Source organism: Vidua macroura, chromosome Z (genome assembly GCF_024509145.1).
Source record: "Vidua macroura isolate BioBank_ID:100142 chromosome Z, ASM2450914v1, whole genome shotgun sequence".
Taxonomy (NCBI): domain Eukaryota; kingdom Metazoa; phylum Chordata; class Aves; order Passeriformes; family Viduidae; genus Vidua; species Vidua macroura.
In genome coordinates, this window is record NC_071611.1 from 54,900,209 (window position 1) to 54,915,855 (window position 15,647).

Genomic DNA, 15,647 nt, shown 5'->3' on the forward strand with positions numbered 1-15,647 from the left:
AATGAAAGCTTTCAGGGGCACAAATGTGGCTCTGTGCACACATGATAAAGTATTTCTACAATTTTTGTAAGGTTAATTAATTAGTATATCTAGCAGGTACATCCAGTAGGAGATCAGTGGCCCCAATAACCCACCCTTGGGCCAGCCTCTTGGAGTCAGTCCAGGGGCTTCTTAGCTCCATTTCTTGTTATGTCTCTTAAGTTCTGTTGGAAAACAAGATGTCCTTGTCAGAAATTCTCTTCTTAAGAATAAGATTAAGCATATTTTCAAGAAAATCTGTGGTGGCTAGCAACAGAAGGAGACCTTTCCCACCAGCAAACGTGTGTTTGCAGAACATGAGCAGTGTCCTAGTGTCAAAGAGCTCTTCTGAGGGACAAGGCATCAGAGGTGGCTGAACCAAAACCAGCAACATGAGATGCTGGACCAGCTCCTACTTCTTCCACCCAGGGGTGTACAAATAGTGGTGAACATGGATGGAAGAAGGCAAAAAGGTCGTGGAGAAGAGAGAGGAAAAGCTCAGTGCTGCTGTGAGGACTGCTTATACAAGCTAGCAAGAAGGCTGGCACAAAATTCATGAAGTGTAAATCTTTTTGCTTGTTTCCAAATCTACTCAAGTCTATCAGGCTCCAAAGTCCAATTCAAAATCCATGCTGTGTTTACAACTGAGTTGGTAGCTTTAACAAAATAATCAGGGAGAAAGGGAAGGAGACATCTGTTGAAAGAGAAGAGGGAAAAGCAAGAGTGGAAATGTCCTCCTAACTTGTCTCAAACCAAGACAGGACTCAGTAAAAATAATAGGAAAGTAAAATTTTTCTCTGTATAATTAATGCTCCATTAATTCTAAATTCTTAAATAAATATGATCCACATTGCTCATGTCTGTAACAGTCCTGTTTCACAATGATTCAGCACATAGGCTGCTTCATAGTCCAGTAAAGAAAACCCTAACCATATGAAAATACTTAAATGACTGTACATTTTGGTATGTTATTGCCTTTTTTTGATTGACGATGTGAGATTGCACATCTCATTGCAAAGTAATGCTTTTAACTTAAATCAATTCTAAGTGAACATGTTTTATGCATTTATGTTTGTAGTTTGAAAAAAGTGTGTCCTAAAAAACAGTACTGGCTTTTAATTATACAGTGAACAAGTCACTGGAGATACTTGCATGTCTCAACCAGTGAACATTTACCTGTATTGTCATGCAACTGCTACAAGTTTAGGGCTCACAGAGCTGCTGTAGTCTTAATGAAGCAGTTAATGATGTGTGAATTATAGATTCCGACAGCCTCTTTTTAATAAAATCAACAGGACTGCATCTCCACAGTCTACCATAGCTGCTAAACAATGACAATACTGTCTACTAGACATGAGGCAATATCTTTAAGTACCATTCTTGAATGCTTGTACTGAAAAATTCTCATCAACATAAAGAGGAATGTGAGCAATGAAGAACAAGCTGATACACATGACACTTCATTTCTTTCAGTTTGGGAAAGAAATGCACTAGCCACAGGGAATTTGCAAATGAAGCTTCATGTAAAGCAATGTGTTTTTCATTGTTAGTGTAACAGCATTTCTATGAGATCCTTCACTGAAGTAAAGAACAACATAACAGATAATGGACTCTAACAGTTGAAAGTTTTCAGGGCATTTTTTGTTTTGTTTTGAGACTTTTTTTTTGAAAGCATGTGAACTTTATCTTCCCAACAGCTTTCAATGAGCAACTGTAGCTAGCTGGAATGTGATAGTTACACACCTATATGAAAACAGGTACTATATATAACTATATATTTCAAGGGATTATTTCCATACATTCAGCTAATAGAAAAAGAATGATTGTTGTAAGAATGAAAGGGCTCTTTTACATTTTTTTTGTGTTACTTTTGCTGATCAGTCTTACAGCTAGCTAACAATTCAGGGAAAATGTTATGTTCTTCTTGTGTATATTTTCCATAAATAATCTTTATTGCCTGAAATATTGAAACTAAACACCAAGGATTTTGAAAAAAACAAGGCTATTAAATGTATGTGTTTGCTCTTGTTTATGTTTTTTTTTCCCCCCACAAATATTTCAGGCACCTGTCTTTCTCTCACTAATTTAGCAGATACCAAAGTGAAGAAAAGGGAAAATATCCAAGTCACATTCACTAGCTCATGTAATCACTTCATTTGCATTCTTGGTTCAGGCAATATCAGAGCAACAAAATAACAAAGCTAGAAAGAAACTGACATGTAAAAACCCCTCCAACACAACCCAGCTACAAAAGAAGGAATAACCTACCCTGTTATGAACTTGTGAATATATTCAGGGTACAATAAACCTGATCTGCTGGACTGAATTTACTCAAGTGAAATTTTTGTTGCCAGTAAAGAAGCTACAGTCTGTAAAGCCTATTGCAATTGCTGTGCGCAAACAAAGCAGGATGACTTGCTTAGGGAAGCTCAGCCAAACATACCCCAGAAGTTCAAAGTCTGTTTACATGCACTGCTGCAGCTATTTGTACAACAAACATTGACCATTGCTGTACTCTTGAGCAAAAATCTTGGAAGTGCTTCCTGCATTTGCACATTTCCACTCCCCTTTGCTTCTTTCAACCTGTGTGCACATCTGTCTACTCAATCTTGTGAGCAGACAGATGTGCAAACATATTCATTCAAGCAAGTGTGTTTATGTCCTTTCTTATGTGTATCTCAGTTTCCAGCACTTCATGCCCCACCTCACTTCTATAATCTTTGTTCCACTTTTCTCAGTTAACATCTTCTTTAGCCACCCCAAATAATATCCTGTATCCTCTGGTCCACTCAGCAACTATGGGGAAACACATGATTGCACATCTCTTATGGACTGGGAGACCACCCCTGCCAGTGGATCCATTTTTCCTCCCTGATCCACTCTGAATGCATGGGGGCAAATTTGCTGCATGGAGCAGATGCTGGGGAAGATGGTGAAAAGAAAGGCAGATGAGCTGTTGAGACCATTAATCTTCTTACAGGTGAAGAATTTGGATGATGACAGGCCTTTCAATCATTTATCTCTTTCAGTGCAAACCAAATTTTGTATGCAAGAAAACCAATGTGGAGAGGGTGGATGTACGTATTGGGGAAAAAAAAAATTATATATCCAGTGCTCTGGATAAAATAGAGATGGTGAAGTAGTGAAGTGTTTTGAAATCATATCCATGGAAGGCTTAGCATCCTAATGCCACTCATTATTTTTGATATTACTACAGTGGTGAAAAACCCAGTAGTGGAGACTCTTTATAAGGCAAAATCTTATCCTCGTAGCTACTGTACAGCTTCTTTTACTTGTCTCGTTATTAGCATCAGTGGCAGCAAATTCTTGAAAAGAAGCAGTAGTAAAACTGCCATTGGAGAGAGGCTGGGAATGTGCCTTCTTGGGAGCACGAACAACAAGAGCTGCAACAGAGTAAATCTCCCTCCAGTGTAACATACCATCCACTTCAGGCATCATGAGTGGTGCCATATGCTGTCAATATTCTGTTCACAGCTGTCACTTCCTTGGAGAATAAAGCACCACAGCTCCTGGGAAGTATGGGAAGGGCACAGGTCTTGAATTGGTAGTCTCCAGCACTGGAAAATCAGTAACAAATGTGAAAAACTTAATCTGTGGACAAGATTGAAGCCAGCTTTATCTTTTTGGTGAAAAAGCAAAAAGTGCCCTAACAGTTTACTTATTTAAGAATTTTTAATTTAATATTAAGATAAATATCACAAGTAGTATTGGTTTTCTTTCCTTTTAGACCACCTACCTAAAAGAGAATAAGAGGTCCAATCATGTAATGATCATCTGCTTCATTATCACACAAAAGAGGTTTAGAAAAGCTTAGGAAAAGCAATGGGATTTCTGAGCATGTTTCTGAGTCAAACCTTAGAGATTTCTAAGGTTTGCTTACAAACCCTTGCCTTTTTCAGCAATTAGACCTTAGAGGACCTTGGAGAAAGATAGGTCATTAAATGATTCAGTTCTAATCTATAATCTATTGATATCAGCAAACCCTGTGCTTTCCATAAACCATATCTCTGAGCAGCGTTCTTTAACTACAAAAATACTGGCATATCATAATTTTTCAGAGTGATTTTTGTTCATACTAGTACTTTTCTTTTGTTTCTCAGTAGCTTACATATTCTTCTGTTGCAGCATTCAAGAGAAAATCATTGTGAAAGTGTGTCTTGCACTGCAGATTGCCTTAGCTGCTTCAGAGCTGGCAGTGTGATCTACCTGATTACAAAAATGGCAGTATTTTATGACCACAACAGAAAGAGTTAAAAGGTGAAAATCAGTAACACCCAATAAGCTCTTAAAATGCATAGGTGCTTTCATTGCTATTAGTGTTTTTCAGGGTTCTGAGGGGGGCAAGCAGGTTTCATATCATTCAGGGACTTTTAAAATGGCATCTCAGTGGCCTGCACTGCTGTTTTTGTTATAGCACAAATCTCATTCAGGCTGGTGCTCTAGGGAGTGTAAACTGGCATGATGCCACCAAAATAAATGCAAATCTGCTGCTTTTTGCACTGAGAAGCTTGCCTTGAGGTAAAGCAAACTCAATTCATGTCCCATAACAACAAGATAATGCACCATATAGAGCCACTTTTAAATTTGCTTTGAGTAAACTCAAATGAAGAAAAGTGTGTATCAAAATATTAAAAAAAAAAAAAAGCACCATTGAAGGGTTTAGATGAGTCATTCAGTTTCACCTGAGAATACATGTAGATAAAAGAGTGTAGCTTTGATGGAGGCACTAGTGAATTGGTTATGTTTTCATAATGACTTCTTTACATTATTGAATACAATGGGAACTTTAAGGCCAACTGCAATAACAGTTTCTCATGAAAAATTAACAAAGAATTTATGGAAATGTAGCAAAAGTCCTAAAGCAATTAGCTTAGATTCCTCTAGAGTCTGAGAAAAGCCTGGATAATTGCAGACAGAAACTGCATAAAGTGGCTATTTTCATTATCACAGGATACAGAAAGTCCATTTTCATCACAATGGGACATAATGATGTTAAAGCTAATATGGAGATGTGTTTAAAGAGGTTGAAGCACAGTTTACAGAATGGTTTGATTTATATGGCATTCAGATCCATATTAAAAATCCTCCCCTAAGTGATGCAGTTTTTTTTACCCAGGGTCTTCAAACCTTTCCGCAAGGTAGGAAAGTAAAATAGACTGCAGCCTCAGGAAGCTAAATGTATATTGCTAGTAGAATGCACAGGAATTAATTTAATTTAGCTTGAATGGAAAAAAGGGAAATTGGGATTCAAATTGGTAGATAAATACACATATGAAAGTACTCATTATGGATATATGTTTATAAGCGAGTGCTGCATAGTTTTGAAACAGAGAATTTGTGAAGGTTAAGGTCATGTAAAAATCACCCTTAAAATCATAAGAACATTGCTGAGAGTACCTGTAACACCTCCTCAGCCCTATTTCCTGTTTTGTCTGTGAGATCCCTTGATGCATTTTATTTTATTTCATTTCACTACTCTGCACACAGTGTGTTCTCACAGATCTAATTACTCCTCATATGAACTGGAAAGTCATATTCTTCTGGTTGGATGCCCATGCTCAAATGATTTATATTACATAACACAAGCAGCCTCTCATAATCACAGTTGTCTTTTGCAATGTCAGGCACTTTGATCTACACAGTATTTCTGAAAAAGACCTCTATAAATGTCTGTAGGAAAAAGTTTTCTGTTAAAGCACAGAATAATTTCTACACTATTACAGTACAGCCGTGTGGTCAATGTGTGGGTGAAGTTTGCATTGGTCTCCAAGGGGATTTTGACTACACATTCAAGCCTTAAATGTTATCACAGCTGAGTAGCACAAATAGCATACAGTCTAGCTGTTAGGCTTGATTATAATCTTGTTCATATCAGTGTAAATCAAAGCAGCCTTGCCAATGTTTCGCATCAGTGAAAGTCTGAAGTACAGATGGGCTAGCTTTTTTTCCCACTAGTTTGCCAGTTTACATCTCTCAGATATATATTGGTATAATTGTATTTTAGATCTGTTTTACAATAGACTAAACATTATTAATGTACGCTAATGCATGATTCTTTTTTTTCTCCATGAATTTTTTGCTAATCTTTGTCTCAAATGCAAGTGAGAAGGATAAATGGTTTCAGTGCTTTAATTAGCAGGGAGTTAACATCATAAGTCAGAATTCATGGGTAGCTGCTTATCACCTGCATGAGTACAAATAAATTTATCTACATACCCATCTGATCAATTTTATTAGGTTTTCTATTTTCACTACTTTTAAAAAAAAAGTAAACATGCTTCTAAAAATTATCTATTCTATCCTATTGTACAGTTGCATTAACTGCTGTACGAGACTGATAAGTAATAATGAGGCAATGCTTAAATATTGCAAATGTTGTGATCTTCCTTTTCCCCAAAGACTGCTTTACAAAAGGAAAAGAAAAAACAAAAGAAATAGAAAGAGAAAAAACCTGCCACATTAAAAAAGAAAAACCCTATACAAAAATATTCCTATAAACCTGCAATGACAAAAATCCAATTTAGATTCACTGAACCACAAGCTTATTTGTAACTGTGCTGAACGCAAAACTGACATTGAACACCCTTGGATCTGAAACTTCTGAATGGTTTAGATACCAGTAGGTCAAATGAAGTCATTGCTCAAGGGCTTGTTTAAAACTACTTGTAACATGTTTTGATTTACAGATTATCAATTCAGCTGAGCAGCAGAGGAACATATTTGGGGAATCACATAAACAAATACATTCAACTGTGGATTAACCTAAAGTGACACATTTATTTAAAAATCTGCCTACTACTTGTCCTCATTGATTAAATGCCCTTAAGAAAGTGAGTCTGATGAAATAGAAGCCATTAAGATTCAGCACACCTCCTCCACTCCTTTTGATGGTTGACACATTCCCTGGAGTGGGAGATTGGACGGTTGATAAGCTAACACTGAATTATAAGCACTTTGTGCAATGTCACTGGCAAATGAAAGATCTACTGTTTTGCTTGCAAAGCAACAGCGCACCTTAACAGCACAAAAATATACATGGTGCAGAATTATTCCATCTGCTGTGCTGGGAATATAAATGAATGTATGTGTGCGCACATCATGTGTGCATTTTTATGGCAGAGACCAGCCCACAGTGCAATACAGCTTGCTTGGAGGAGAGTACCATTGATCAGTAAAACAAGAGTGTCTGTTTCAGTGTTGTCAGCAAGCCAAACAAGCATGGTGTGATATCTCCATTGTGTGTGCCATGGGAAGATTTTTCCAAAGCCAGGTCAGGGAGCAAGGAAAGGGAGAAATGCTCTCGAAGTGCTCAGGAGGAAATTATGCTTGAATTTTAGAAGGACCAGATGAAAACAGTCTAGAGATTACTTGGAAAATGAGCTTTGGCATTTGGTGCAGGTCTGCATAACCAAACAAAGAACTACAGTCTCCAGCTTTTTCCAGAGCTTGGTGTGAGCTATGTCCTCTCTGCCACAAAAACCCCAAACCAAAAGTAAACCACTGGATGGATCTCTAAATTGTTTTAGCTTATTGTAGCTCCAAGCATTACATAGATTTTATTTGTAGGTAGGTAATTGTGAGGTCCAACACCTGCTGTCAGCCCCTATGTTGTTAATATCTTATTGGTTTCTCCTGACATAGCTTATTCAGTTTGTTGTTTGACACATCTGTGGTGCTGAGCCAGTTTTGACAGCTTCAGATCAGTTCACCTACTCATCTGGGTTATTTTGGGCTCCAAATCAGTTAACTCTACTGAACAGTATATATATTTTGAGTCATGACATGGGACTTTCATGATTATTAAGAACAGTTGTCAAGGAAAATGTTCTTAATAATTGTGAAGATCCTGCAGCCTGACAAGCTCTGCCCCTAAACACATCAGTCTAAACTGGCAGGCAAAGAAGAGAAGGAGAAGGTGTTTAAACAAATAGAATAATCAAGTACCAGATTATTGCTAGTTCCATGAGCTTAGTGGTGATTTGCTACCACTATTCACAAAAAATAGGTTTTGCTGAATAGGAGAGCTGATGAAACCCATTTTTCTACAGACCAGCATGCTTTATCCTGCACAGTGCCATCCACAGAGTCCGTGCTGCCTCTCTACCCTTCTGCTGACCCCATTGCAAGGGGAGCAAGTCTGCTCTGGAGCAGCTCGTGCGCTGCTGGGCAGGCAGCTGCTGTCAGGCAGCTGAGTCAGGTAGCTGAGTCAGGTAGCTGAGTACGGCCACTCTTCCCCTTCTTCTGCACGGGCACTGGGAGTATTTCTGTCCTCTACCCAGCTGCCAATTTTCACACAAGTTCTAGGAGCTTTATTATCCTAGATTTCTACCCTGCTTTTAAATTCAATGGAATTGGCGGAATTACAGGATGTCTTTTCCTCCTTTATTACTCTACCTGCAAATTTCCCTCCTCCGGAAGTTTTATGCCTCAGAAATATATGAAGAAACACTCAATATACCCCCCACATACCCTATGCTAAATACAGCTACTTGGCATAGCTGTAAAACAGGACTCTAAATCATAACATTTTAGTGTTCATGGCACGGAGGACAAATAAAGAATGGATTGTAGTTTGTGCAGGTGAGGAGTGTTTAGCATGGAGGGACTGATAAAAATCACAGATAAAAGCACGTGCTTAATCAAGTGGGCGGCCAGGTATGTGCCACAGAATTATGTTTTTCAGGCCATCACCTTTGCCTTAAAAGAGACAGAGAAAGTTGTTAGGGTATCTCCTGATATTCAGGATTTAAGTATCTCCTAGAGTGTCTTTCTACAACAGAGCACTAATGGAGAGACTCAGCTACCTGCACAAGGATGGCAGGGATATGGTTTTCCAGTTGGCACTCCAGAAAGCCACAGGATTCCCAAACTCTGACTTCACCTATGCACAAAGCTAATGGATATCTCATACACATGAAGGTCTGGGAATGGACATTTCTTAACAGCACCTGTATGTAGGCAGTGGAACTCATCCCCAGATTCATAAGCAGTTCCATTAGTGTGGAAGGAGAAAGTGGGACTGGGGCTGCTGGGTGTTTCACTTGAGGGGTTCCACTTGTGAGACCACACCTGGAATGTGTGTGGTCTTGCTGTCTTGTTTCAGTTCCCCAGTGTATGACATCCATGGGACCATCAGGGTGGTCAGTGGGCTGCAGCATTCATCATGCTGTGAGAGCAGGAGGGAATTGAGTTAAAACAAATTGGTCATGGCCCTGAGCAGCCTGATCCAACAGGAATGCATCTGACCTCCCTGCATCCCTTCCCTGCCATGCTAGCATATGAGACTCATTCCAGAAGCACTGGACCTTCAGTCTGGGCTTGCTCCCCATCATGTGGGCCAGCAGAAGAACAAATAGAAGGTTGTGGGTCATGAGCAGAGACATCCAGAGACACTGCTGAGCCCTCCATACAGCAGCCAGATGGCCTCTGGGCTCCCAGCTCATGCTGTCACTTGGCCTCTGCTGTGGGAAATACTTTGCTATCCTGAGATGACAAATATGTGGTGACTTGGGACACAGAGCTTTACCATCTGAAGAACAGTCTTTTCCTCACATTTTGACACTATAATATCTTAGTTTCAAATGTAATATCATGGAAAAGCTTTTAAGAAGCATCACTATAATTCCTTAGCAGTCGCTAAACATTCACAGGGAGGAGTTCTTGCACTCAGACCATTTCTTATCTAATAGCTGTCGTGTGAGTGAACCTTATAATAATTTTTGTTCGGCTGCTATTGCTGTTTTGAATAGTTTAGATTTACTCTGTATACCTCTTATGATTTCTGAAGGTATTGGGATACAATGACAACTTTATAATTATTTCTTTGCCATAAAGAAAATCATGCACAGCATAAAAAAAAAGAGCAAACAAGAGACTGCACAACTCCAGCACAGTAAGGTTACATCACATACTTGATTGATCTCAGAAAACCAAAGCCATGCATGCAAAAATCCCAAACCAACCCCACCAAAAGAAGCCATTATTGTCTAATGATATGTTATGGTCTAAACCTCAACCAGCATCCAAGCCCCAGGCAGCTGCTCACTCACCCCTCCACCAGCAGGACTGGGGAGAGGACTAGAAGCTGGAAAATTCATGGATTGAGATAAAGACAATTTAATAGGGAAAACAAAATTATGTACATAAACAAATTGAAATAAAGAATGAATTCACTGCTTTCCCATTGGCAGGCAGGTGCTCAGCCATCTCCAAGAGAGCAGGGCCTCATCATGCATAACTCTTACTTGGGGAGACAAATGTCATTTCTTCCCCTCAGCTTTATGTCCTGAGCATGATGTCACATGGTCTGGAAATCCCTTTGGTCAGTTGGGGTCACCTGTCCCAGCTGTCTCCTCCCAGCCACTCATGCATTCCCAACTCCCTCACCAGCGTGAGGCAGAGAAGGTCTTGGTTCTGTGTAAGCCCAGCTGAGCAATAGCAAAAACATCTCTGTATTATCAACACTGTGTTCAGCACAAATCCAAAATACAGCCCCATACCAGCCACTGTGAGGTAAGTTAATTCTATTCCAGCCAAAATCAGCACATGACAAAAGCTGAAATATTCAAAAAATTACTGAACATGCATCTCAAAAGTCCCCTTTTATCGAGATGCACATTGCCCTGTTCATGATGTTGACTTAAGAGGTCTTTTAGCACAATAACAAGTTTTAATCTGTTGAAGCCTTTGTAGATAGTGTCACACAGAGAAAAGATGACCAAATATTATTTTATTTCTTCCTTCATTTGACTATATCCTTGATATATAATCTATAAATGCTGCTGAGAATGTATATTTTCAGAGAATAAGGGTGTGTAAACACATATTTGTTTGTTCTAGAAACACAATGAAAATAGTTTATTCATTTTTAATGATTCAATATGGGTTTTAATACTTATCAGTATGAATTTCTGTCAGAATGTTTAGGATTCAGAAAATATGACTGTACTTTGTAAATTTTAGCTTTGATAACTGTATATAGGTATAAACTGCAAGAAATTTAAAAGGAAATCTTATCCATTTAACCTGTTTTATCATACAAGTTGAGAATCCTTTAAATTAAAACTCATAGTGAAGGAAAAAATTTCACCCACTTGTTTTTGCACCTTTAGACCAGAGTAAAATTTTTCAGCATGTTCATTAAGTCCTTGGAAAAATACCCAAGATTTTTCATTTGCATAAATATTTAATTACATTAATACATGCTTCTCCTTACCTGTGTGGGTTCACTTGAATAATCAATTAAACCTTCCTTAAAAACATGGAGGTTCTGTGGTTGTGTACAAACAAAAGTGATTCTCCCAAACTTGTGCCAAATTTACCAATAGGCATTACTTGACTTTACCGATAATTTTAGTTACCGTAGGCCAGATTGTCTGGAACTTGATCCACAAAAATAAAGTCTTGATTGAATGATACCACTTTCCTTTGTTTAGAGTGCCTCAATAAGGGTTAGGTAAAAATTATAAATCTTTCAGAAATATTAAATACTTCAATATGGCACTGTCAAATTCTTTCTTTCTATCTAAGGAAATGGGGATGTGAAGCCTGCCCAGTCCCCCAGCAGACAGTCCTAAATAGGTCAATGCTTCCACTCTCTAAATCTTCACTGTTATTTAGCACTGCTCGGGGAAGATGTTTGTCATTTCATTTATTTCAGGCACATGTGTTCACAGTGCACTGTGTAAAGTAGTCATAGTCTAATTAATGCCAGCTTTTTGCAGATGTGATGTAATAAATCATGAAAGTAAAGTCTAGATTGTGAGCTTTCAAAATAAACCTGACCTCACATTACTCAGATTATAGCATACTATAACTAGCCAGTTGTGTTCTGTTACTTACACTCAAATCTGAAAATTCTGAAAGACCTATTAGAAAACTCTAATGAAAGACATAACTGTTAAATATTTATGGGCTCAGTAGAAAGGCATTTAAGGTATATTGCTTAAGAAAGTAAAATAGGAAAGTTTTTTAGGAGCTGAATATGAAGTTCAAGATTGATACAAACATGAAAGTTAAGAGCATGTAAATGAATCAGATATTCAAAGCTATCTGCATGTATTTGACTGCACTATTGCTCGCTGTGTGGGATTGTTTATTATAAATTCAAAGATACATGAAGACCTAGTATTTGTCTTTGCCTTCAGCTGGAGGCATTCCTATTTCTCCCCAGCTGGACTATGTATATACAGCAGGAAAATGCAGGCAAGAACTACAGGAAGTGTGCATGCTGTTATAAAAACATACAGCTCAGAAAACAGTGTCTCAAAACTACATTGATGGAGATTGTCTTGATATTAGTGAGATTCCTTTTATCAGCATGTATTTCCATAAATGCATATTAATATTTAAAAATGCCCTCTACAGCTGGAAAAATTATTTTATGTTTGCTTAAACTTCAGCTTGTTCTAACTGAAAAATACACACTTAAAACACAGTGCTAAAGAATGGATGCTGAAGAAGGGTGCAAATGAAAGACAAAATATTTCTGTCAAAAAACCCAAATAAACAAACAAACGAGCAAAATGTACTTAAAGATAGTATTTGGAAGAAGGCTTTTTCAAGAAGAAAAGAGCTAGCCATGAAAAGCTAATAATATTTGAAAAGGCATTTGGGTTGTGGTATGTTATAGCTCTTTGGCATTGCACTGCCTGGGTGAAGAGAGGTTATGAAGAAAGACCCAGCCATGGGAAGACACTGAATCTCTCATACGTGTTCCACTGCAGCCTGTACTGTCTCATAAATCAATGACAGCCTCTCTAAATGCAACAGTTTTTGAGCATTACTTTTGGATATGATTTAGTAGCCTGCATTGATGGAAAATCTGTGATATTGTGTGTTTATTCTCCCTATCACTTAATAGAGCATGGTAAAGAGAAACTTATTTATCTTAGGTGGTTAAATATCCTAATGGATTTACTGCAAGTGGTATGAAACTGGGTGTGTGGCAATTTTCTCCCCTTTCATCTCCTTTTATCTACCTTTTAGCTTTACCTTCTTCTCTGTCTTTAGCTTTTATTATATCTGTCCCTTAGAGGATCTGATTCAAAAGGTATTGATGTCAATGGCAACTTCTCATTGACTTCAAAGGACTTTGGATCAACCCCCAGATGACTCATTTTAAGCAATTGTATTATACACTGCTTTTTTGTTTGCTATGCGAAATTATTTTCTAAACACAAAGATGTCATATTTGTTGAAATGGTAAAATGAGTGATGAAAAAAAAAAAATTCAAAAGTATTTCCTCTAGGCCTTGTCCAAGTTTAACCAGACATAATTAGTTTCTATATTTTTATATATATATATATCCAGTTATTTTAATATGGATGCAAAAACTACTCCACATATTAATTCAATTAGTATCACTGATATCAATCCCATAGCAGCTTTCACCATGAAAAAAAGCCCTGTAATTTCCTCCATTCCCTCCATAAAATAGTTTTTTGTGGATTATCACTGTGATAAGGGTTTAATTACTGTTGCTGTTAAAGCAGCATTACCTAATATTTTATTCTCTATGACAGTCTTGAAAGCACAAGAAAGAAGTGACCACACAGTATAGTAGATTAACTGTGGGTTAAACTGTTTCGTATGGATGTCACTGGCTTGAATGTAGTGCATTTTGGCACAAATGAAGAAGCATCTGCTCTGAGAAACAGTGGATAATGCAGTGATAAAAATTCGATCTGTGAGACAGCACTACTTCTGCCACTGCTACTTGGTCAGCAGTAGGAGATCTCCCTAAAATTGGAGAGCCATTTTGCCTTAGCTCCACAGATTTTGGTGAGATATGCCAGAAGCTTAAAATCATAACAAAGCTATTTTTACTCACAGTTTATTCAATGCATGGTTCAGTGCATGACAGGGATTTTCACAAAGGAAATCTGAGATCTGCTTAACAGCATGGAATTTCTTGGGCATTTCTCTCTGGCCCAGCTCTCCTGGAAGAGGAGATGCATGAGGCTGAATTACATCTTCACATGCTACAACAGCCAACAATTCTCCACAGCTCATGGTATCTAGTTTAAAAGCAGGTGATAGTGTAAGTGGGTTCAGCATGTGCTAACAAGACATCATAAACAGATACTATGTCAATTTTCAAAAATTACAGTAGCTTCTCTCTTACAGCTATAAACACTGCCAAGAGGGAAACAATATACTGCATTGCATGGTTCTTAGGGTAAGGTCATACACTGTAAATAATTCAAATTAGTAACATGAAAATCTGTGCAGCTGGGCAGGAGTTAGACAATGTGTCTTTCATGTTGGAAATTATTGATAGGACTAGCAAGTGTATATGGCAAAAATGTGAGGATGGATTCCAAATAAACCATGTCATGCAATCAGTAACAGTAGTAGTAATAACCCAGTAGTCAGCGTATGCTCGCAAACTGGATAAAAGAAAGATGTACCCTATCTGCTGGAGGAAAACAGATCTACTTATGTCATGTACTTCTTAGCCTGAACTGGCTAACGAATATTCTATTACATTTTTGCATTATTATTATTATTACTGCTACTATTTTCTTTGCATGGTCTTGTTTTGAAAGAAATTGTACTTGATCAGTAACATTTCCTTCTGTGCTAAAATTATGAACAGAAAGTAGTGATATTTATCTACCTTCTTTTGTTGGCTATTTGTCAGAGAGCCCTCACTAAATTCAAGTTTATTTTCACCTGACTCTCTAGGGTTCTCTTTTTAATTTTTAAACTGTAGCTAACTGTATGCTTTTGGGTCAAGCAACGTCAAGACTAAAAAACTCCTAAAACTAAGTCAACCAGTAGAGCTAATAGAGTTTCAAGCTAGAGAAAAGAAAGGTTGCAGTGTCCCCTTTCCATGCTTGCAGGAGCACTACAATTACAAAAACCCACACTCTTCTTCCTCCAAAGTATCATAGAATGTTTTGGGTTGGAATGTTGGAAAGGTTCATTGAGTTCTGACCTCCCACCATGGGCAGGGACACCTCCTATTAGCCCAGGTTGCTCAGAGCCTCATCCAACCTGATCTTGCACACTGTTAGGGATGGGGCATAACCTATTCCAGTACCTCAAAAGATAATTTTAAAATTATATTTAAATTTTTTTTTCACAATTAAAAGCTGAAGTTATAAGAGAGGCAGTTAAAAAGATATCCTTCATAATAAGAATATAGAAGCAATATATTAAAAGAAAATATTCTTAGCCCTGACAAGACAAATCTGAAGGCAAAATAAAAGAAGCTAGAAAATGTTTTGGAAAGTAAGTTATCAAAAGAAAAAAAAAAGAAAAAAAAAAGAAAAAAAGCCTTTTCTTGCCTTTTAAGTGCGTCAGAACCAGGAACCTGTCTAGAGAGCTTATGGAACTAGTACATGATTGATGTGGAAAAGAAAGATAAAAACCATGGCAGAGAAACAAACTAGTTTATTTTCATTTTTTCACTCAGGAGAAAATCTTAAAGACTACTGGTTGGTTCATTCTGCATTACATGATTCTACAGAAGTGCTTAGCTGAATCATCAATGAAACCGGCTTTTTGCAAATCCGAGGGGGAAAGAGGAGCAAATTACTAAGTTGAATTGCCTTGAAACAGCCTGGATCTAGATTGGTGCTTGGTTTCTGTGCCTTATTTT